The sequence below is a fragment of the Gorilla gorilla genome, chromosome 17 (genome assembly GCF_029281585.2).
Source record: "Gorilla gorilla gorilla isolate KB3781 chromosome 17, NHGRI_mGorGor1-v2.1_pri, whole genome shotgun sequence".
Taxonomy (NCBI): domain Eukaryota; kingdom Metazoa; phylum Chordata; class Mammalia; order Primates; family Hominidae; genus Gorilla; species Gorilla gorilla.
Genome location: NC_073241.2, coordinates 59,530,970 through 59,555,525, shown reverse-complemented (window position 1 = coordinate 59,555,525; position 24,556 = coordinate 59,530,970). Strand labels below are relative to the sequence as shown.

General features: G+C 32.4%; 1 long non-coding RNA gene across 1 annotated transcript in view; it reads right to left on the bottom strand.

Annotated features, from left to right (window-relative positions):
* The window catches only part of LOC129528274 (uncharacterized), a 76,286-nt gene extending 52,507 nt beyond the window's left edge, over nucleotides 1–23,779 (bottom strand). Inside the window, exons 1-2 of the long non-coding RNA XR_008673511.1 lie at nucleotides 23,743–23,779; nucleotides 14,294–14,341 (exon numbers count right to left, since the gene is read on the bottom strand). This is a non-coding gene — a long non-coding RNA (uncharacterized lncRNA). The remainder of the gene's footprint in view (nucleotides 1–14,293; nucleotides 14,342–23,742) is intronic.
* Between the last annotated feature and the right edge of the window lie 777 nt (nucleotides 23,780–24,556).

The window sequence follows — 24,556 nt, the reverse complement described above, 5'->3', positions numbered from 1 at the left end:
ATAGTAAAAGTGACATCTGAGATTTAGCAAACTCTTCATCTCAACTCCCAACCCAGAGAATATACAACTTGCATTTCTGAATCCTTCAAGGTTGCATTGCTCTAGGCAAGAAACACCTACCATTTATGACCTCTTGTTCAGAACTGAAAGATGCCAGAGCTGCTGTTTTTGTTGCTGTTGTTACAGAGAACACAATGCAAAGGAATGATTTTGAAGGTTCAAGAGCATTGAAGGTTAAGGCTGTGGAAGGGGAAGCGAAGAGAAGTTAAGATGAAGATATTGTGGGAAAAGAGGGATTAATACACTGTCTTATATCTTGGGCAGAAATTTGAAACTTAAAGGTTTAATTGCTTCAAAATTTCTATTCCTCCTGGTGGATGAGTGTTTAGTGGCAGTCTATCAGTGCTTAGGGAGTCTTAGACAGGAACCCTTAACAGAAGGAAGACATTTATATATTAATTTTCACTCTTTTCTCAATAAAATAACAAAAAGTGAAATTATGTATGCTCAAGAATCATCAATATATAAATACAAGAAAATATTCCAAAATAACACCAGGGTATATCTCTGGTTAATGAAATTATAGGAATATTTAATTTTCTTCCAAATGCTTTTTCTAATTTTTAAATGTTTAAAATCACAATTATTAAACACCTTTTCTATTTTAAATATGCCTATAATTCTTCCATTGTAGTTATTATTTAAGGCAAATCATTATCTTGGCCTTGGCATCAACATTTAAAATGCAACTCCCCTTAGAACAATCATCATTATATGCTTTAAATATAACAAAAGTTAGTTTATTAAATTACATTTTCTTTGGTAGGAACCAAGTAAGGCAGTGATTTTGAAAATTTTTAAGGCTATTAAATAAAATACAGTGGAGCTACTAGGAATAAACAATGTATTTTCACATCAACAAAAATTACTTATCGTTTGACTGTACAGAAAAGTAATATAAAATAAAAAGAAACAAATACGACCTGCAGGCAACACTCTTAACTGATTTATACCATTTTGGCAATCCCTAATGTCCCTGCTTCAGATCAGCTTTTAGCATTAATTCTGTGACACCTTATAGCTGAGCATCTAGATGCAGTCCTATCAACGCAAAAAGTGAAACTTTAACCAGGTGTTTCTGATACGTGGCAAAGTCACTGATTTAATTAGAATCATTCCTTTAAATTTCAGAAGTTCACTGTTACAGTATTTTCACAAATGCCTCTAAAATTAAGTGAATGTTTTTGAGTTAAATTTTATCTCATTGATGATTGGTGGCCATGTTACATCATACCATTCCATCTTTCAGTATAAATAAGATAAATCTGGAGAAAATAGAAATGACCTTTGCATCTGATTAAAGTATATTTTGTATTTTGGTATTTTAAAATAGGATCATTTAAAGTTTTCTATGGCAAGTTGATTTGAGAAACATTCATTTTAAGAGCCAAAGGGAAGTTTACTAATGCATTTATCTAAAACTAACAATCATAATTAGCTTAAGTTATGCAATGCCCTCAATAAATAAGTGACAGTTTTAAGCCAAGTCATATTTTTGCTACTATTTTGCTAAATATTTGTGGAATAAAATGATTTGAATCATTTGCAAGTTATATAAGCCATTACTGATTATGGCCCAAGGTATCAACGGAAAGTTATTTAAGTAATTTCCAAGGCCTGTTCCACAGTAGACCAGACGTTAATCATCTTTTAAGTCTTTTATAAACATGGAAGCAATTAAGTGAAAATTGCCAGGTTTACATAGAAGACATTATCATTGACAATTATAGTATTAGAGAATAACTAGTGATTTAAGTTTTATTGAAGAATACAAACTTCATACCATATTACAATGGCCCTTTTGTAAACTATAAAACAAAGCAAATTAAGTAAATAAACGCAGGAGATTTCCAGAAATATTCATGGGAAGGGAAAGAAAACATTTGCAGTACAGCAGTGAATAAAACAGTCTCCTTTAGAAATAGTCAAAAAAATACATGTGAATGTGATTAATCTTAAAAATAGTGAGTTAAGGGAGAGTGTGATTTTTATGATGGTCCAGTCTTTTGATTCTGAGAGAGGTACCATACTAAAACTGAGGCTAATCTATTGCTTAAAAGAACCAAATGTGTCTCTGCCAGGTTTTGATATCAGGATAATGCTGGCCTCATAAAATGATTTAGGGAGGATCCCCTCTTTTTCTATTGTTTGAAATAGATTCAGAAGGAATGGTACCAGCTCCTCTTTGTACCTCTGGTAGAATTTGGCTGTGAATCCTTCTGGTGCTGGGCTTTTTTGATTGGTAGGCTATTAATTACTGCCTCAATTACAGAACTTGTTATTAGTCTATTCAGGGATTTGACTTCTTCCTGGTTTAGTCTTGGAAGGGTTTATGTGTTCAGGAATGTGTCCATTTCTTATAGATTTTCTAGTTTATTTGCATAGAGGTGTTTACAGTATTTTCTGATGGTAGCGTGTATTTCTGTGGGATCAGTGGTGATATGCCCTTTATCATTTTTTATTGTGTCTATTTGATTATTCTCTCTTTTCTTCTTCATTGGTCTGGCTAGTGGTCTATCTAGTTTGTTAATCTTTAAAAAAAAACAGCTCCTGGATTCATTGTTTTTTTAAGGGTTTTTCATGTCTCCACCTCCTTCAGTTCAGCTCCAATCTTAGTTATTTGTTGTCTTCTGCTAGCTTTTGAATTTGTTTGCTCTTGCTTCTCTAGTTCTTTTAATTGTGATGTTAGAGTGTCGATTTTAGATCTTTCCCACTTTCTCCTGTGGGAATTTAGAAGCCAGCATTATCTTGATATGAAAACCTGGCAGACAAAAAAATGAAAAATTCATGCCAATGTCCCTGATGAACATTGATGCAAAAATCCTCAATAAAATACTGGCAAACCAAATCCACCAGCATATCAAAAAGCTTATCCACCACAATCAAGTAGGCTTTATCCCTGGGATGCAAGGCTGGTTCAACATATGCAAATCAATAAATGTAATCCATCACATAAACAGAACCAATGACAAAAAACCAAATGGTTATCTCAATAGATGCAGAAAAGGCCTTCGATAAAATTCAACACCCTATCATGCTAAAACCTCTCAAAAAACTAGGCATTGATGGAACATATCCCAAAATAATAACAGCTATTTATGACAAACCCACAGCCAATATCATACTGAATGGGCAAAATGGGCTTTCAAAACTGGCACAAGACAAGGATGCCCTCTCTCACCACTCGTATTCAAGATAGTATTGGAAGTTCTGGCCAGGACAATCAGTAAAGAGAAAGAAAGAAAGGGTATTCAAATAGGAAAAGAGGAAGTCACATTGTCTCTGTTTGCAGATGACATTATTATGTATTTAGAATACTCCATTATCTCAGCCCAAAATCTCCATAAGCAACTTCAGCAAAGTCTCAGGATTCAAAATCAATGTGCAAAAATCACAAGCATTCTTATACACCAATTATAGACAAACAGAGAGCCAAACCATGAGGGGACTCATTCACAATTGCTACAAAGAGAATAAAATATCTAGGAATACAACTTACAAGGGACGTGAAGGAACTATTCAAGGACAACTACAGACCACTGCTCAAGGAAATAAGAGAGGACACAAACAAAGGGATAAACATTCCACGCTCATGGATAGGGAAAATCAATATCATGAAAATGGCCATACTACACAAAGTAATTTATAGATTCAATGCTATCCCCATCAAGTTACCACTGACTTTCTTCACAGAATTAGAAAAAACTACTTTAAATTTCATATGGAACCAGAAAAGAGCCCATAGAGCCAAGGTAATCCTAAGCAAAAAGAACAAAGCTGGAGTCATCACGCTACCTGACTTCAAACTCTACTACAAGGCTACAGTAACCGAAACAGCATGGTACTGGCACCAAAATAGATACATAGACCAATGGAACAGAACAGATGCCTCAGAAATAATGCCACACATCTGCAACCATGTGGTCTTTGACACACCTGACAAAAACAAGCAATAGGGAAAGGACTCCTTATTTACTAAAATGGTGTTGGGAAAACTGGCTAGTCATATGCAGAAAACTAAAACTGGATCCCTTCCTTACACCTTATACAAAAATTAACTCAAGATGGATTAAAGTCTTAAATGTAAGACCTAAAACAATTAAAACTCTAGAAGTAAACCTACGTAATACCATTCAGGACATAGGCATGGGCAACGACTTCATGACTAAAACACCAAAAGCATGACAACAAAAGCCAAAATTGACAAATGGGATCTTATTAAACTAAAGAGCCTCTGCACAGCAAAACAACAACAACAACAAAAAAAAACAAAAACAACAACAACAAAAAACTATCAAATCAGAGTGAACAGGCAACCTACAGAACGGGAGAAAAATTGTGCAAGCTATCCATCTGACAAAGGGCTAATATCCAGAATCTACAAAGAACTTAAACAAATTTACAAAACAAAACAAACAACCCCATCATAAAGTGGGCGAAGGATATGAACAGACACTTCTCAGAAGAAGATATTTATGTGGCCAACAAACATAAGAAAAAAGGCTCATCATCGCTCGCCATTAGAAAAATGCAAATCAAAACCACAATGAGATACCATCTCATGGCAGTTAGAATGGTGATCATTAAAAAGTCAGGAAACAACAAATGCTGGAGAGGATGTGGAAAAATGGGAATACTTTTACACTGTTGGTGAAAGTGTAAGTTAGTTTAACCATTGTGGAAAACAGTGTGGCAATTCTTCAAGGATCTAGAACCAGAAATACCATTTGACCCAGCAATGCCATTACTGGGTATATACCCAAAGGATTATAAATCATTCTACTCTAAAGACACATGAACACATATGTTTATTGCAGCACTGTTTACAATAGCAAAGACTTGAAACTAACCCAAATGCCCATCAATGATAGACTGGATAAGGAAAATGTGGCACATATATACCATGGAATACTATGCAGCCATAAAAAGGATGAGTTAATGTCCATTATAGGGACATGGACGAAGTGGAAAGCTATCATTCTCAGCAAACTAATACAAGAACAGGAAACCAAACACTTCATGTTCTCACTCATAAGTGGGAGTTGAACAAAGAGAACACATGGACACTGGGAGAGGAACATCACACACTGGGGTCTGCCTGGGAGTGGGGACTAGGGAGGGATAGCATTAGGAGAAATACCGAACGTAGATGACGGGTTGATGTGTGCAGCAAACCACTATGGCACGTGTATACATATGTAACAAACCTGCATGTTCTGCACATGCATCTCAGAACTTAAAGTATAATAATAATAAAGAAATTACCAAATATTGGGGATGCAAAATGTGCATATCATGTAGTTAAAGGATTTGAAAATATTTAAAATTAAATCCACTTATAAAGCTTATATACCACTTTTAAAAGATTTTAGTATTTTTAATGATAGATCATAGAAAAAATATCTAAACCTAGTTAGTGTAGCTATAATTTAAAAGCAAAAGTTATAGCTATGTTCAGCTAAAATTTAAGTGTAAGATCTGTGAATATATCCATTCAGTTAGAAAAAATAAAAACGAAATTGGAAATTAAGTTATATGTCAGTAGGGGACAGGTTGATCCCAAAAATGTTTCTGCAATCAACGTGGAGGGAAACTATCTGAATTGCACTAACAATGAGCCTTAAATTCTCACATTATTTCTGAGCTGCTGATTCACTGCTGTAACCAGTAACTGAGCCAAGTGTTTCACACGTATCTCTTTGTGTCTTTTAACTTCAGATATCATTGGAAAGAATGAGAAAATCCATCTCTTTTATTGTTCTACACTTGACTGAAATATATATTTTTATGGTTTAAAGGCTCAGGGAAAATATCTTAGTAGAGAAAAGAGAAACTCTACCAAATTAGAAGAAAACTCTCTTCATTAAATGGCTACTTCATGCAAACAAAACAACTTTCATAAAATGTCTTTTCCCTGTGAAATGCAAGTGATTCTTCTTTATTAATATGATTGCAGACTCTAAATTCTTAAAGCCTTTTTTGCTCTGTGTTTGCCAAATCTTATGGAAACACTTGAGTAAAGTAAAAAAGGCAGCATACTAAAATGATAGTAGTTAAATGTATGCCAGGATTTGGCAAAATTCTTTTTCTTTGTACCATAACAATGGAGCTTGTCTAGAAATACAACTTGTTCTACATTTTGAAATGGATAGGCATGCCTAGCCAGAATGTAAGTAAGTAGTACTCTATTCACACACTATTACGTCCTAAGGGGGTAATTTAGAGACTGAAACCTCCAGAAAAATGATTGACACTTACTGTCATCAGGGAAGTACTCCTTTAACTTTTTTATTGATTCACTTTTCCCCCCAATTATTTAATTGTTCTTATATTCAGCAAGTACTGGTTGAGTACATACTATATTTAAGGCTTTGTGAAAGACACTGGAAATACAGTGGTAAATCATAAAGTGTTCCTATTTATCTTTATGGAGCTGAGCATCTGTTTGAGAAAACATTAAAAGAATAAATACAAATGTGATGAGTATTATAAATTATAAAAATTCAGGATGATATGAAAATATGAGATCCAGGCCACAAATTTCCTTCCTTGATGATCCACTCAGAAAATATTCATATATTTCATAGGACATAACACAAGCAATAAACAATTAGCACTAAGAGATATAATCCCCAGTGTATATTGGTGTGGGTGGGAGAGAAGATAGGAAAATGCACAGAATAAAGGACATCAGTTGCTGACTGGTATTCAAAAAAGCACTGCAAGAAATTTAAAAGGAAATAGCAAAATTAAAATCTGCCCATAAGTGCCTTGTGTTTAGTGTGAAAATTCCTTAAATTATATATTTGATGTAATTATATTTTCTGTATTTAGGCTTTTTTAAAGTTGTTTTTCTTAGCAACAAAAAACAAAATTCTAGTAGGGAAGAATTGGCATCACAGCGCATAAACCTAGTGATATAGATGACAAACGAGAATAAGCAAAATTCTATAAAGTACGGAATATGATGAAAAGACCAAAAAATGTATGGAGGAAAGATTACAGAGATTCAACATATGGAAGTTATTTATTCCTGCAACCAGAAAAAAACAGTGGCACAGATACAAAATAAAATGTATATAAGAAATGTTCTGAGCTGAACAAATATCTCTGCCTTCAAGTCATATTTCAGATATATTAATGACAATTGTCTAGATAAAAATAAGTAAACTTAGCAGAGAAAAAAGGAAGAGAAAATATGAAATCAATCATTAAAACAACAGCAAAAACAACACAAAGAGAAAAAAAGGCAGACAATCCTAGAATAATATCAAGTTATCATTTAAGAATGTAGACAGTTTTAGCATACTTTTTAAGATAACCAAAGTAATTCTCAAATTTTCAAATTTTGAGAAAATATATTATCGAGATATTTTTAAACTCACTCAAATGCAACAAAATGTTTGACAAATTAACGTAAATTTTTAAGATTTGAAAAGTCACATCAAAAGGGGATAGTGAACAGCTAAGCCAACAAAATAAGGTAAAAACAGGTAAATAAATATACTTTATTTTTAGGATAATTTCTGATACTAAATAATTGCTAGAGATTTAATTATTATTTTAAATTGGAAAATAAAATGAAAATATAGTAATTTTAAAATAAAATAAAAATACATTTTTATGTCTTCAACAAAGAAAAGTCAAATTTTATTCTTTTCCTATTTATAATTAGATAAATATATTTCTACAAATAACTTGTAGAATACATTTTTAGCTAAAGTCTTGTTGGTTTAAAAACTGAATACTTATATTCCAAATCACCTCAGAACTAATGTTACAACAGAAAAGTTCACAAAATGGACACCAAATGTAGATAGCAGTAACATTTTTGTTATGATATGAATTCTGTTTATAGAAAGCTAATTTTTGAGACTGTATCAAAATAAAAATTGTGTCACTATCTGCTCCTACAGAATTAGACAAAAATAAAATGAGACTGACTAATTTAAGTCTAGATACATATTGTGGAAACCTGCAACCAGTTAAGAAAAAATAGCAATATTATCATTAGGCAAAGATAATAGCAAGAAAAAAATACTCAATTGTGAATACAAGATGATTTTGAACTTTATGTACCAAATTAACATATATATGCAATTAAAACAATTGTTAGCTATTTCAGAACAAACAGATTTGTAATCTTATTGGCACATTTTAGCAAATTATCATTAGTTCACCCTATACAAGAATACATAAATTATAAAACACAGAGGATTTGATCAATCTTATCAACATAATAGAAACAACTCATGTAGAAATCTTTATACTTCGCTCACATTTTTACATCTCCACTTATAATTTCAATGGGTTATTTATATAATTTCCCTTTATATTTAAAGCCAGAATGATATTCTCAATAATTTAAAACATATAAAATATTTTAAGTTAGTAACTATAACTATCTTTCATAATAAACTTCCCATTCAGCATTGCAAACTATTGGCATTAATCAAAGCAGAATATTCTTAATACTATAGTAAAACAGTAAATAATACATTTTAGGGGGAAGGAAACTAAATAATGTAGATTAAAACATATGGGCAATGGCAAAATCATCATTTCAACAGTTTTATTATTAGTGTTGACAAAGAAGGTTAAACTAAATATTCAAGATAGGATGCAGAAAGGGCAAAGTTTTAAACAATGGGATAGAAAAGAATGACATTAATATACCAATGATTTTATTTATTAAGTCACAAATTGATAAAATAGATTTCTAGAAAATAAAATCAAGAATAAAATAGCAAAATGTTCCTCATTCACATCTATCAGCAGCATTTTGGGTGACACACAAACATAAGATGTAAAGGGAAGATTGTTGAGGAAAACATAATCTTAGTTATATTTTATTAAAAAGAATTAAATTAGATACTTAATGTGAACACAGATAATGCACCTTAGGTGCATTAGGATTAGTCCTGAATTGACAAGCAGGCATATTGCTGAAAGGTAAGAGTGGAAAACTTTGTCTTCTTTTTGATAGACGTGAGTTTTATAGTTGCATGCAGTATTTGGATGACCTCCATTTCCATACATTTGAACTGACTGAAGATTTCAGAAAGCTTTGCAAATTTGGTTTACCTAATTCTTCTGGAAGGTCACTTATTCATTTATACGATGGTTTTAAAATAAAAGAAAAAAAGCAGAATAGTCTTTCTTGAAATGTGGCTTTCCTGCAACTAAAATCACTATGATACCAATAATTTCTATTCCCTATTGTGGTCTTCAAAATTCTGTTTTTAACCTTCCTGTTGCACATGGTTTTCCTAAACTATTGTTTCCACGTGCATCATTTTAACTTATACACTGATAACTCCAGAATTATTATGACCAGCTTAGTCTTATAAAACCTGCAGAACTCAACATTTTCACGTGAAAGTTCTCCTAAAATCTCATTCTTGCTATAGCTCAAATAGAACCTAACACTAACCCACAGGAAAAACCTGTATTTCCATCAATAAGTGTAACCACCACTCATCCAAGATAAAAACCTGACAATCATCCTGTATGTTATTCTTTATGCTGCCAACCTAACAAATCAAAGTTACAATTATATTCTAAAAATATTCTAAAAATTTATATTCTAAAAATATTACTCGTTTAAGGTATTCTCTATTCTCTATCCCTACTACAAATAGCAAGCGTCTCTCAGGTGGTTAACTATATCCCAGATTGCAAATCCTACTTTTAATTTATCCTTCACACTATTTCCACTATTATTTCCCTCACTTGAAGTCTACATCTAAGCTCGATAGCATTGTAGACATGTTCCTTCAATATTTCCCTAGTTTGACTTTGCAAACATTTCCCATCAGTTGCTTTCTTGACTTTATGCTGTACTTACCGAACTGCTTCTTGTCCTGATACCATTTTCTCTCTCATCTCCATGATTTTGCACTTGCTGTTATTTCCTGAAATATCTTCTCATCCTTGTTATCTGTTATTACTAATGCATTCTTCAAGGCTGTGTGATCATCCTCTATAAAGCTCTCTCATTTCTTATAAGTGCAGTAAGCTCTTTTGCACAATATATTTTATAAACCTATGTTCCTCTCTTCCATGTTCCTCTGCTGCTATGTTAATTATATTTAAAGTTTCTTCTGTATGTTTCACAGCCAGAAAGATTGCAGTTTTGGTGCATATAAATAAGCAATCTAATAGGAATAATTTTAAATAGAATATCATACATTAGAATTAGAAAAAGTTAAAGCAGGCAAAGAGTGAAATATTTTCTATTAAAACCTTGAAAGAAAGAAAGGCAGTTACTGTTAAGATAGCCTTGTGTTTAGACCTATGCAGTGAAGAGAACATTTGCAGACAAGAGCTAAAGATAAATGCTTTAACATGAACTCATCGTGCACAAAACTACAATTCTATTCAAATATATTCTCTTTCTCCAGAGCCATACTTTCTGCACAGCATCTCTTAACATACAACAGCTGTAAAAAGCATACTGCTCTTCTTCTTTTTACCACACACATTTTTCTCTTTGTTGGGATGTCATATTAAGAGTAAATTCCACAGCAAGGCTGGGCTCCAAGTGATTTAAGATTTTAATGCAAGTCAATTTCGAAACAATCAAAATTAACTTTTATTGCACTAAACTGAAAATCACTGCAAGCATTTGTACTTTTTTCCATTGAAATGCTTTTAGAAACAAATCTGCACTTCCTTTTTCAGTGTGTTTTAGAAACATTTGCTATCCAAAAACTTTGTACATTTTGGGTTAAATTTGTTTGCTTATTTGCTTTATAATTTAAAATGTATAACTTAAAGTTTAATACCTCACTATAAACTCTTCACCTTAATATAAATATAATTGCACTCCTCAGTCTCTAAGCATTCAAATTGAGGGGAAGTTATAAGGGTTAAAAGAGAGGAAATGCACCAGTGCCGGAGAAATTTTATCAGTGTCTAGCAGCATCTAAGAAACTTGAAGCAATTCCCCTTCTTTTCACCCAAATGATGTTGGTCCAAGCACATGCAAAGTCTATATTAGAGGTTCTTAAACGTTTGCATGGACGATGCTCACCAGGATAATCACAGAGTGCCAGGCCCCACTTCAAGTGTTTCTAATTCAGTAGGTCAGTAGGGGGTTCTCAACAATTTGCATTTTTAACAAATTCCCAGGTAATGTTCATCCTGCTGATCCACTTTGAAAAGCCCTGTCTTTGGGAACTACTAAACTGTCTGTCCTATGACCTATTTTTGTTTCTGATTTTTTATAAATACTGCTTGTTCTATATGAAAGCTCTTCTCCCAATTCTTCACCTCTTACTCATTTTCTCACAATTCACTATTTCGTAGCATTTGTATTTGTTTGTTTCTCCTGTATTATATAAGCATCAATGGAACATTCAGGGGTTTTTGGTTTTTTTCTTGGTTTGTTTTGGTACTCTCACTCTAATATCTAGTATGACGTCATGGTAAATTGGAATTTTTTAGTATTTGTTGCATAATATGGGCCATGGATATTTTAGTACACTTTTTAAAAGGACATTTTGAAATATTGGCCAGTTACGTTATTTAGACAAAAAAGTTTATCTTTATACCTAACTAATCTGTTTGATGATTTGATGTTGCATAGATTTAACCCAAGCTACAAAGATATTATGATATTATTTATTTTCATATGCAATTCCTAAACATTGCTTTGAAGTAACATTAATCTACAGTATTTGAGGAAGGAGGAAATATTACTATTCATATTTCTCAGAATATGGAAGGAATACTAATAATCATCATTATTATTACAACAAGGAAGACTAAGAAACATGTTATGTAACAAGACAGCAAAAGAGATGAAAACAGCACCCAGGTAAACTGGCAATGTATACTGTTTTCTCAAACGCTTCTTCATTTATTTCATAGTGTATGTGTCTTCCAGGTTATTTTATCCAGCATATTCCAGCCTGAAAAAGAGCTGAAGTTAACTTGGGTGTATACATATTGGCGCAGTCACGTCTGGATCCCAGTTCTGCCACCCACTAATAAGCTGTTCCCTGTTGTGAAGTAAAAATGTAAAGTGTAAAACACACCAGAAACGTGTTCTGCTATAACAGCAAATCTGAAATAAACAGAATCTTTTTTAAAAAGCAAGATTGTAGGAGTACAGAGAGCATTTTGTATATGATTTTAATACAAAAAATATTTTCCTGGTAAAACCTTATGTGGTTTACCAAATACATAAGAGGCAATAGAGGAAAACTGTGAAGAAAGCTGTGTACACATCTTGGGGATCTGATTTAATCAGAAATTTCTTGAGCTTTGGCTCCCAAGATTTTTAATCAAAATGTTACTTTTTCTAATGAATATGAATGTATTCATGTTTATGAATACATGGATATACATGATTCATGAATACATTGATATACATAAATGAGAAAATATGATTTAGGATATGCTGTATCTTTTTAATACACCATGAACATGGAGTAAAACTTTCAGTTTAATCAATTTATCATTGGGCTGTAAAACGAAAATTGCACTGGACACTTATGAAAACAGCAAGGAAAATTTTATTCAAGACTATTAAAATAGGGGTCAAGACTATTGCAATAGTGAGGAGAAATTGAACTCAACTTTACTGAAACAAAAGGCAGAAGGATTTTAAAACTATGGGGTGAGCTAATGGAAAAGTATTGGAGGACAGTAGGGGAGGCCAGGTCAATGCAGGCAGGCTATCAGTATTTGGTATTTGGTGCTTATCAAAAATTAAACTCCTGCTTTCCCACAGAAACTGGGAGATATGGATCCTATCTTTTTCAATCATTACATTTCAAAGGGATCACTCCCAGGTCCTTGAGAAAGATTTCTGGGTGTAGAATATTTATATCTCAAAGAGGCAGAGAAAGAATTTAAATAGGAAGTTTTCTTTTATTGTTTTCTCAAGGCCTAGGAAAATGTTTTATTTAGAAAACATTTGCCTGGCCTCACACAGCCAGTGTTTAACCTACAGCTAGCTGTCTTTTCTAAATTATTATTATACTTTAAGTTCTGGGATACATGTGCAGAATGTGCAGGTTTGTTACATAGGTATACACGTTCCATAGTGGTTTGCTGCACCCATCAACTCGTCATCCACATTAGGTATTTCTCCTAATGCTATCCCTCCTCTAGCCCCTCACTCCCTGACAGGCCCCGGTGTGTGATGTTCCCCTCCCTGTAACCATGTGTTCTCATTGTTCAACTCACACATATGAAATGAGAACATACGGTGTTTGGTTTTCTGTTCCTGTGTCAGTTTTCTGAGAATGATGGTTTCCAGGTTCATCCATGTCCCTGCAAAGGACATGAACTCATCCTTTTTTATGGCTGCACAGTATTCCATGGTGTATATGTGCCACATTTTCTTTATCCAGTCTATCATTGATGGGCATTTGGGTTAGCTTCAAGACTTTGCTGTTGTAAATAGTGCTGCAATAAACATACGTGTGCGTTTGTCTTTATAGTAAAATGGTTTATAGTCCTTTGGGTATACACCTAGCAATGGTATTGCTGGGTCAGATGGTATTTCTGGTTCTAGATCCTTGAGGAATTGCCACACTGTCTTCCACAATGGTCGAACTAATTTACACTCAAACCAACAGTGTAAGAGTGTTCCCTTTTTTCCACATCCTCTCCAGCATCTGTTGTTTCCTGACATTTCAATGACTGCCATTCTAACTGGTGTGAGATGGTATCTCATTGTGGTTTTGTTTTGCATTTCTCTAATGGCCAGTGATGATGAGCTTTTTTTCTTATGTTTGTTGGTCACACAAATGTCTTCTTTTGAGAAGTGTCTGTTCCTATCCTTCGCCCACTTTTTGTTGGGGCTGTTTGTTTTTTTTTCTTGTAAATTTGTTTAAGTTCCTTATAGATTCTGGATATTATCCCTTTGTCAGATGCATAGATTGCAACAACTTTCTCCCATTCTGTAGGTTGCCTGTTCACTCTGATGATAGTTTCTTCTGCTGTGTAGAAGCTCTTCAGTTTAATTAGATCCCATTTGTCAATTTTGACTTTCGTTGCCTAAATTGAAAGTTTTCTAAAGAAAATAAGATTCAGGAACTCATAGTCAGAATTAAGCCTGTCTAAAGTTTAGTCAGCCTGAGGGTAATGTTAAGGTCTTATTCGCTAGTATATATAATGCACAGTTTGAAGTACATAAATTATCATTATAATATTTAAAAAATTGCAGTCTGATGGGGAGGCAAAAAATGGAATTAAGTTAAAATTAAGTGGCACACACCTGTAGTCCCAGCTACTCTGGAGGATGAGGCAGGAAAATCGCTTGAACCTGGGAGAAAGAGGATGCAGTGAGAGACCATGCCATTGGACTCCAGCCTGCGTGACAAAGCAAGACTCTGTTAAAATTAATTAATTAATTAATTAATTAATTAATTAATTAAAACACTGAGGTTGTCTTGAACGCATTTTAATGTTTTCTTTAGGATTCAAAATTTAGAATACAAAATACTTTAGGGCTTTCCTTTTTTAAAATCATACAAGCATAAAATGCCAATGAGTAAATAATTCTGTTATGAAAATGTTGAGTGTAATTGGAGAAAAATAATGCAGAAGAATGTTCTTTTATTTTTTAATATAATAATTTCTTATTTTAATTAATATCATCTGTATTGAATTCTAAACAGTTTGAAAATCTAATTTATATTATATAAGGTAGCACAACTATGAAAACTGGGTAATTGAAACAATGATTTACATTTTCAATTTTTTAAAAAAGAGGCATTAACACAATATTTAGTACCATCAAAAATATAGTTTTATAAAAGTGATTTTTTCTGTATTCCCTTGAGATCAGCAACACGTTGATATGAGTAGTTAAAAGAACTCAACTTTCTATTGAAGTTTACTATTGTAATTTCTGCCAGTGAAATCACTCTACTGTATTCTTCAAATTATATTGAAGGTATTTAAATTATTTGGCTTGTCTTTAATAATTTATTGTAAAATTATTAAAACTTAAAAAGACTAAGAATAGAAATAAATAACGTTGTATAGAAACTTACACTAAAAGTACACAGCTGAGTAATTTGGAGTAAACCTTCAGGACACTCTTGACCTTTAATCTCCATTAGGTTCAATGCAAAAACAAAAGCAAAACCAAAAGAAACAAAAACACTGATCAAATAAACAAACAAATATAAAATTTAAACAAATTCTTCTATCTCTAAGGAGAAAACAAGAGGAAGAGATAAAAAAAAAAACTTTCCTGGTTGATTGCTATTTTTCCTGGAGGGCCCTGAGATTTACTGTCTATCGGAATAAAATTAGTCTGTGCTTTGAAAATGGTCCAAGTCATCTGGCTTTAGCACTTCCAGGCTTCTTCAGAATAAGATTGAATTGAAGGCATCAAAAGTCATTGGAGTAAATTACAATAATAGCTCTATGGTAATATTGATAATGAGGCATATAATGAACTGGACTTCATTTTGGAGATTCTTGGTGACCAAAAAGAGAATTGCAAATGAAATGGAAATTTAGAGAAGATTAATAAGGGATAAAGAGAAAAGTCTATTTTAAAAGGTAAAAATTCAGGTTAGTTGCAATTAAGTGTAATGAGATTCTACTGCTAAGTGAAAAAATCCATTAAATGACAGAAATAATTTAAATACCGAGAAATTCTGAGATGAAACAGCAAAGCCCATATATCCAGAAGAGTTAGCCTATCCTGATTTCAGTTCCTGAAAACCACAATGAATCTATTTCAACCACAGTCCATTTTGATCAATTTCACCAATGATCCAATAACCCAACGATATGTCAAATAACCCAAGAACATTTTATTTAACTTCACTGAATTTATTGTTAATGTTTTGTTGAATTATTATTGTCACAGGTGTATATTTTATCATTTTAATGTATGTCAGTGATGAATTTCCTGAACTTACACAGTGTGTTTGTTCAAGCTTATCTTGTACATTTTTATTTTTGTATATAATGCTATAAGTTGATCTGTCTATCTATCTATCTATCTATCTATCTATCTATCTACCTATCTGATAGTTAATATTATGTGTCAATGACTGGACTAAGGGATGCCCAGATAGGTGGTAAACATTATCTCTGGTATGTCTGTGAGGGTGTTTCTGGAAGAAATTAGCATTAAAATTGGTAAACTGGATAAAGAATATTGACCTCATCAATGTGGGTGAACATCATCCAATCCACTGAGGGATCAATATAACAATTAGGTAGAGGAAAGGCAAATTTGCTCTATTTTCTTAAACTGGGACTTCCATTTTCTCCTGTCCTCAGTTATTGGAGTTCCTAGTTTTAGGGCATTCCAGCTCTGGGACTTACACAAGCACTGCCAACCCCTAACCACCCTGGTCTTCTACTCTGGTTGTCAGACCCTCAGAATCAGATACAAACACAATTATATTACCACCTCCTTTCCTGGTTCTTCAGATTACAGACAGCAGATGGAAGAACTTCTCAGCCTCCATAATTGAATTAGCTAATTATATATATATATATTCTATTGGTTCTGTTTCCCTGGAGAGGCCTGGCTAATCATCTATCTATTATCTATCTATCTATCTATCTATCATCTATATATCTATCTATCATCTATCTATCTATCTATCATCTATCTATCTATCTATCTATCTATCTATCTATCTATCTATCTACCTATCTATGGAATTTACATAGAAAATAACCACTAAACAATATTAAAATGGTAATAGTAATGATTCACCCGTGCATTTTTGTGTTCTTAAAAACCCACTTTCCCACTGACTGTCTTGTTTTTCATTGTTATGAATAGTTCCACCATTTACCATCTGTTTGAATTTCAACAAGCCTATTATCCTTTCTGAACTTCAGTTTTCTCACTGGTGAAATGAGGATAGCAATGCCATTCTCAGAGAATTATTCTGAGGAGTAAATGAGTTTATTCAGATTATGCCAAATTAGGGGAATGGAGGACGTTGGGAAGTGGACCATGTAGGGAAGTTTGTTGATGTTCATCAATGAAATATATCACTAGAAGTGACTTGCAAAATAATCTAGTCCTTTTCAACATTTACAGATAAGGAAACTAAAGATCATAAGGTATGATGATTCACCAAGCTGTTATATACACAGCTTGTTAGGAACCATGGCCATATTAGAATCTGGTATTCCTAATTTTTAAGTCAGTGCTTAGAATGCATTTCTTTAGATATTCTAGGTAATTAAACTTAGGAAAATAGCATTAACTGTGATGAAAATAAATTACCCTACTATGTGTTTTAGCAAGACACTTTAGTTTCCACTCCTGAATTCTCATCACTTTTATTGAGAGATACATGGAAACTTCCAGGTCTATGAGTATTTTATGTTCCATTTTTATACTATGAAAACTCAGTAAAAGGTAAAAACTAATTCCAAGAAAGTATACAATTACTTGCAGTATATAGTTTTAACACGAGTGTTTTCTTCAGGAAGAAAAGGTCAGTTGAGTAAACATACATGTTTTTTCTGCATTCAAGGAAATACTACAATAATTTGTAACACTTAAAATCTAGAAAGAAAATGCATAGACTAGTCCATTTAATTATCCTGGAAACGTTCAGTACATACACACACGTGTGCACAAAATGCAATCATTTAATCAATATTTGGGGAGAATAAACTTAATAGATGGCACTAGAGAAAAAGCTCATTGTAAAGTGAATGCTGGAGTAAGTGCTGTAGCTTTGTAGATTTTTTCTTTCTACAGTCTTCCCTGTTCTTTTCTGATTGGATAATACAAGAATAATTTATAAATTTGGGCAGAATTCTTGAGTCATGAGTATGAAATATTTTGTGTCATAACTCCTTTTAATTTCATGAGTAAAAATGGAATTATTTTTTCCATCATAAAGGGTACTTTATCATCTGGAAGTTTTCAAATACATGCCTCTGATAGGCAGTTATCTTCTGGTAGACTGATATCTTCTGTTTATTGACATAATTGTCTTACTCAAACAAAAATAAACTAGTACTTGTATATAATAATAATATGTTTAAAAATAAGAATTTATCGAATTCTTTGTTATATATTTACCTAAAATCCCTGATAATCCTTTACTTGTATATATAATAATTAAATACCAATTACCTCTCTTAAAAAATTAAGTTTATGTACTGTATTTTGCAGCATTTACTTATTAATTAATATTTAATTACTTCTCAGTAATCAACATTTATAATTTATAATGTATGTATTCTTTTAAAACAACTGATTAATACAAGAAATTAAAAGTAATTACTTCATTTGCAAGCTAATAACAATTGATACATTATTTTCCTTTTTCTAGCTGAGATTTCGTTTTCTTTTAATGTTTTTAACAACATATTCTCATAAGTTTTCCAGCTGAAATAGCTTAGAGACATTACAAGTATAGATAATCTCAAAGATTGTCATCAATTAATGAGACACAGTTTTTGCGGTTAGCAATTCAGAATAAAGAGAGAACAAGCGATTATGTTCTTGACTGAAAACTGGTGATTGACTCCCTGGAAGTCTTACTAAAATATCATTTTCTGTATGGCTTTCTCCTGGGCTCTAGTTATTGAAAGTGTCAGCAGTAATTTGTTGAAACACATTCCATCCTGTAATATAGTCTTGTGGCCTGAATTTGGATAATATATTCTTTTTAATAGCAACTCTGCAGTGTGTTTGAAGTAAGTTCCATTTCACAGATTATCAGTGTTGAGGAAACAAAATATCCATCGATCCTCATATAAATTACAAAACCCAGCTTAAATTTTTCTCAATCTTGTTCCACAAGGGACTGTCAAAAGCGAAACACCATAAAACACTCACTTGCAGTGAAAACACATTTCTGATTTACTGAATAAATCTTTCTCAATTGCCCTAAAACATTAAGCTCTTCACACTTCACATGGTCTTCTCTAATTGTGTTTTCACTAGCTTTGGATTTATAACATAAGCTGGCCCGTGGGTGAAAGGGAGGATATTAGAAAATCAGTTGAGAACACACAAAATGCAAGTTGAATAGGGACATTTCAGAACTTAGATATGGAAATAATATTTTCTATACATAGTAATGGGAGGAGTAAGATGTATGCAATTTCAAACCTTAACAAATATATCTTCCATTACGCTTAATGACTCAAAGGCCTTTGTTTAAATTTCCAGAGGAATGTAATGGTTTATTCCGTAATGAGTCAGCAGGGGGCAGTAGGTATCATTGAGAAAAATGATTGAAGTAGCTGGAGCAAACTGTTTTTTCCCAACGGGTTTCCTCGCAAACTCTTTTTAAGAACAAAACTGATACTAACAAATAGCTGCCTCTCTCTTTGTGAGTGTTTTCATACACCTGATTTGGAAATAAGCTCATATAAAAAGCAAACTATTATTCTCAGTCTCCCCAGAGAATACTTGTTGAATGTATTTATTTTCAACGGGAGAAATTTAATCCACGTAATTAAAAATCCTTTATTGGGACATCAATAATAACATATTTGGATTTAAGTGAGCCTTTTATCTTGATTTAAACATCTTATATGTTGATATGAGTGACATTCTCACCCAGTTCCATATCAAGGACAGATATTTAGCCATGAATTTTAATTTTGCTATGAATTTGAGTTTAAATCATTTAGAACATAGACTACTTAGAAAGCCAATGTTTTCTAAAGCAAGTTAATAAAATATTAAAATTAGTGTGATGTCTTTACTTTAAAAAAAATGCTTCAATGAGGGTGTTTGCTTTTGTTCTGTTTTTGGTTCTGAAGTCCATTAAAAATACAGCCCTATGAAAATCTCCTTACTACAGTGGTTACTATGTAATAATGGTAGCTCATTATATCACAGAGCCACACAATAATAATTTGCAATCTGTCATGTGAGGCAGATAAACTTATTTGCACTGAGGCAGATAAACTCTGGCTGCTGAAGTGTGCTCTGTATCATTGCATTGGATATAATAGCACAGATTGTCTAACAATATATGATGAAAACACTGTTTTTTTCTATGAGTAGAAATTTGATTACTCTAAATTATCATGCTGCCAAATGTTTTAAATATCTTTAAAAATAAGTTTAACTGGAACTTTAGACATTAATTAAAATGATTCACCACAATTGCAGAAAATCCATTAGGAAGGGAAAAAAAAAAAAAAAAAAAACCCGAGCTGCTGTTGTGATTTTTTTACAAGCTCAGAATGATTTGAATAAATACCATGTTCAACGCTATCCATGATCCTATCCTATTGCCTTTTATTCTGTAATGAATATGAAAGGGATGATGAGGAGGAGTTTACAAATGAGACAAGCCATGACACTCACATGCTGAATAACATTATCATGGATCTTACCTGCCAATGAAACTAGAAAATCGAAATTGTTCTGCAGACTGACCCTCAGGTAAAAATGAAGTCTCTTTCTCTCTCTGTCTCCTTCTTTTTTTTTTTCCAGTTGTGATTTTTAAAAAGCTTCCAGCTGTATTCATGCTATGTATACATATCACAACTTATATACATACGATTCAGTACACTGTAATCAAAATTTAACTGCTGATGTTGGTAAAAATTTCCCTAGATGTGTTCAGTAATCATAAAATTATCTTTATGTCTATAATGTTTTAAAAAAGAATGTTTGTGTATAAATTTTATCCCTCTGAAGTATGTTTGAAACAACTGCAGCTTACTAGGAAATACAAAATATAGGAAACCAGTTTGGTGAGAATTTTAAATGAGTTGCAAGCCTTGCTATCAGTATGTAGAATGCTTATAGAATGGCAAAGAGGTCTTGGAATGAGTTCAATTAGTTTAGGATGAAGTACATGAACAGGGTCTGCCTCATTGTCTCTTTAAAAAGGATGAGATAACTAGCTAGATGCCATGATAAAAGAGATACCCTAGTTAAGATGAGGTATGCATTGAGAGTCGTAGGCAGCAGCATATTTTCTAAAATTGGGTACTTTCAATAAAAAAAGGGGCAAGTTATGAAAGAATAAAATATTAACAGCTCAGTTTTCTGAGTGAAATATCTCTACTAATATAGAATTTCTGTGACAGTGTCATATTTCTTAGTTGAAAGGCCAATTACAAGAGCAAATACAGATATATAATCCATACTATTAATAATAATAACTAAAATTTCTTGAGCTAAAATCCTGCCAGAACATTCCAGAATACTTTCATATATTATCTTATTATAATGTCATGACAAATCTAAGGACTGATAATAATTTTATGACCATTTTCTAGATGTGAATATTGAGGCAAAGAGTGATTCAAATGCCCCATGTTCTGACAGACAATAAGTTGTGGACCTGAAATTTGTATCTAAGAAATCTGACTTTTTAAGATTCTGAGTTTAGTAATTTAGAGTCCCTAGTAATATTTATAATGCTGTTTATTGAGAACTTTGAAATAGTTGGCAAACTTACATTCTGATTTCCTGTTGTTAATTAATATTTGGGCCATTGACATGTCATTAAAAAGCTTTTGGTTTTATGTTACTAATGGTCAAAAATTGAAGTCAACTAACATTGAAATTGTCTACTCTCTTTCAGTTAATTAACATGCACAATCTATAGGGCCTTTTGAATCATGCTTGGAAGTTTTCAATATGTCTATTCTGATAAAGTTGAGTAAACCGATTGATAAGATTATATTTCATTAAACAACAAAGCGTAGATGACCACATAAGATCAGAAAAGTTTTGAGTTATGTTTAGCTGTGCCTTTGAGGAAGAAGGTAAATATAGTTCAGGTGAAAAAATTTATACATTAGAAGTCAAAAATATTATATACCACAAGTATTCTATTGTTTCTACATTGTAAAGTTAGAACACGCTTCTATATTTCTCTTATGCCCTTCTTTACCACTTTCTATATTGCATGACCATTATTTATGCATTTTCATTTTATACCATAATAGTCTTATCAGCTTGTTATCAAGGTCCCAATTCACATCATATATTGATCAACAACATGCATGAAATATTAATAAAATTGAACAACATACAATAAACATTTGCTACTATCAGAGATTGTGCTAATTATTTTATATTCATTACTTGATGTAATCTTAACAACAGCATGAAGTCCTGATACCACAAATAACTAGTTTAAGTTTATATAATACTAAGTGGTGAGGTTGGAACCACTTCTGCTAACTCCAGATCTTGAAGTGGAAGAATGTGGTGTGGGGAGTGTAGTGAATAAACAAATGAATAAATGTATGTCTCTATGAATGAATTGCATGGTTCTCAATGACATTTTATGTTACATGTGGACTAGATTTTCTGTATGTGCTTTGAAAAAATACATATACAACAAAAATTGCTAACTTTCATAACGTGTTTCCTTATATTTTGGAACTCTTTCTCACTGGCTGTTTTTTTTTGTTTGTTTTCATTCCAGGATATAAACAATTAAATGTTCTATTCCTGTGTGGCTCTTTGGAAGTTTCTATGTCATTGCTTACAGTCCAAGAATTTACTGAGTTTTTGATAAATTGCCAAAAGATTTTACTGTCATAAGCAGTAGAATATGAGAAAAGTCTACCCCCACATATATAAGAAGATTTTGTATCTTCTTCTAATCTGGGCTGTGTGTGTGTGTGTGTGTGTTTCCTTATATGAATCATGGTTAAAAAGCCAATGTAGTGAGTTGGGGAGAAATTATTTATTATTGCTTTAATTTTTAGGGCAGTACTACTTGAGGAAGTTTATTGTCATTTCTATTGTGAACACTTATTCTTTTATGTGCTTTGAATCACAGAGGTGGAATGGAAAGTATAACCACAAAATGAACAAAATGTCTGTGTTTTAAAACGTGCAATTTAAGCATGATCTTAAATAGGACATCTGACATGGTGAGATTTCCAGTGTTATAATCATCATGCTTCCAAGCAAAGAAAAGTGAGCACAACTTACGTTAAAAAAAAAGATTGATTACATTAATTAAAAAATATGTTTTCAATGCTTGTCTGTCAAATAAACTAAAATCAGATTTAAAAACATTATCAAGATTTTAGCATAATGGTGATGCTATGTCAGAAGATTTATTAAAAAATTAAAATTATTTAAATTATTTCTGCAAATTGTATGGTCTAGATATATTAGTGATAGGCAATTAAAAAGTTATGTTTGTAACTTCATGTGTATAAAATGAGATAGAATGTGGGTATTTCAGTCTGGATTAATCATAAGTATTCTGTTGTTATTTTGTTTGTGTGTTTTTATTTTCTGTTTTTAGGTTTTTTTGTTATGCAAGAGCTACTATAAGCATTTAAACAAAATAAAATTTAGAAGTATCGTTTTGATTCAGGAGGCATGTAGATTACTAAAACAGATCAATGCAAGTTTCTTTTAAATTTATTAAATTATTAGTTTGGGAAGTCACTTTAAAATGGCCCCACTGAACAATTTACTACTAAAAATTAAGAAAATATATTTCAAGATAGCTGAAATAAAAGCCACTGGTAAAATACTGTATCATATAATCAAATAAAAACTTTAAAAATACAAATAACTGATGGCAAATGCTAATGCTGTCCTTACTATAGGTCAGAGGCAAATATAAACAATATTTTTGTGTAGTCCAATTCATAAAATTATCATAATTATCCTCATTTTACAGGTGTAAAAATGAAGGTAAAGAGAGGTATAGGAAGGTTACCGAAGGTCATGTCCTTATCAACGGAACAACTGGGATTTGAATTGCGTACTCTCGTTCAGTGTTTGAGCATTTCTTCACTGTTTTTAACTGCCTCCTCCATTTTGCTGTCATCTTCAGGAACCTAGAAACATTACATCATTTTAGTACTCATCAATCCTTTTTATCTACAAGCTCAAGTTAATGTGTATTATCATCTGAGACAGAGTACTTGTAGCTAACCTTTGACCTCAGGAAGAAGACTTGAGTTTCTCTTTTTGTCTTTAAGTTCTTTCCTTTCTTCCTCCCTCCTTGCTGTCTCCTTCCCTCCCTCCCTTTCACCCTCCCTCCCTCTCTTTCTCCCTCCTTCCCTCCCTGCCTTTCTCCCTCCCTCCCTCTCTTTCTCCCTCCTTCCCTCCCTGCCTTTCTCCCTCCCTCCCTCTCTTTCTCCCTCCCTTCCTTCTTTTTTTCTTCCTTCTTTTCATCTTAGACAATTAAAAATAAAAATAATATCTAGTAAAATAAAATCACTTCAATTTGACCAGGCAAATCAGTAACCCAGTACAACATAGAATCCGTAGTTTATTCAGGATCACACTCTGGTAAGTAACTTACCATGGGGCATCACAAAAACTGTTTATTGAAGTAACAATTGACAGGCTTTGGATCAAAAACAGTCACTGAAAATGATGCTTAGATGAAATTTCCGGAGTCCTTAAAATAGAAATGCTGGATATTTTTATTGCGCAAATAGGAAATATTACAATATCTTACATCCCAATGATAGAAAATCACATCTTTTCAGGACAATATTATGTCGTGATTCAGTCAACTGATCTTCATTGTCCTCAGTATTTACTATTAAATTTGAATGATTCTTAAAATGT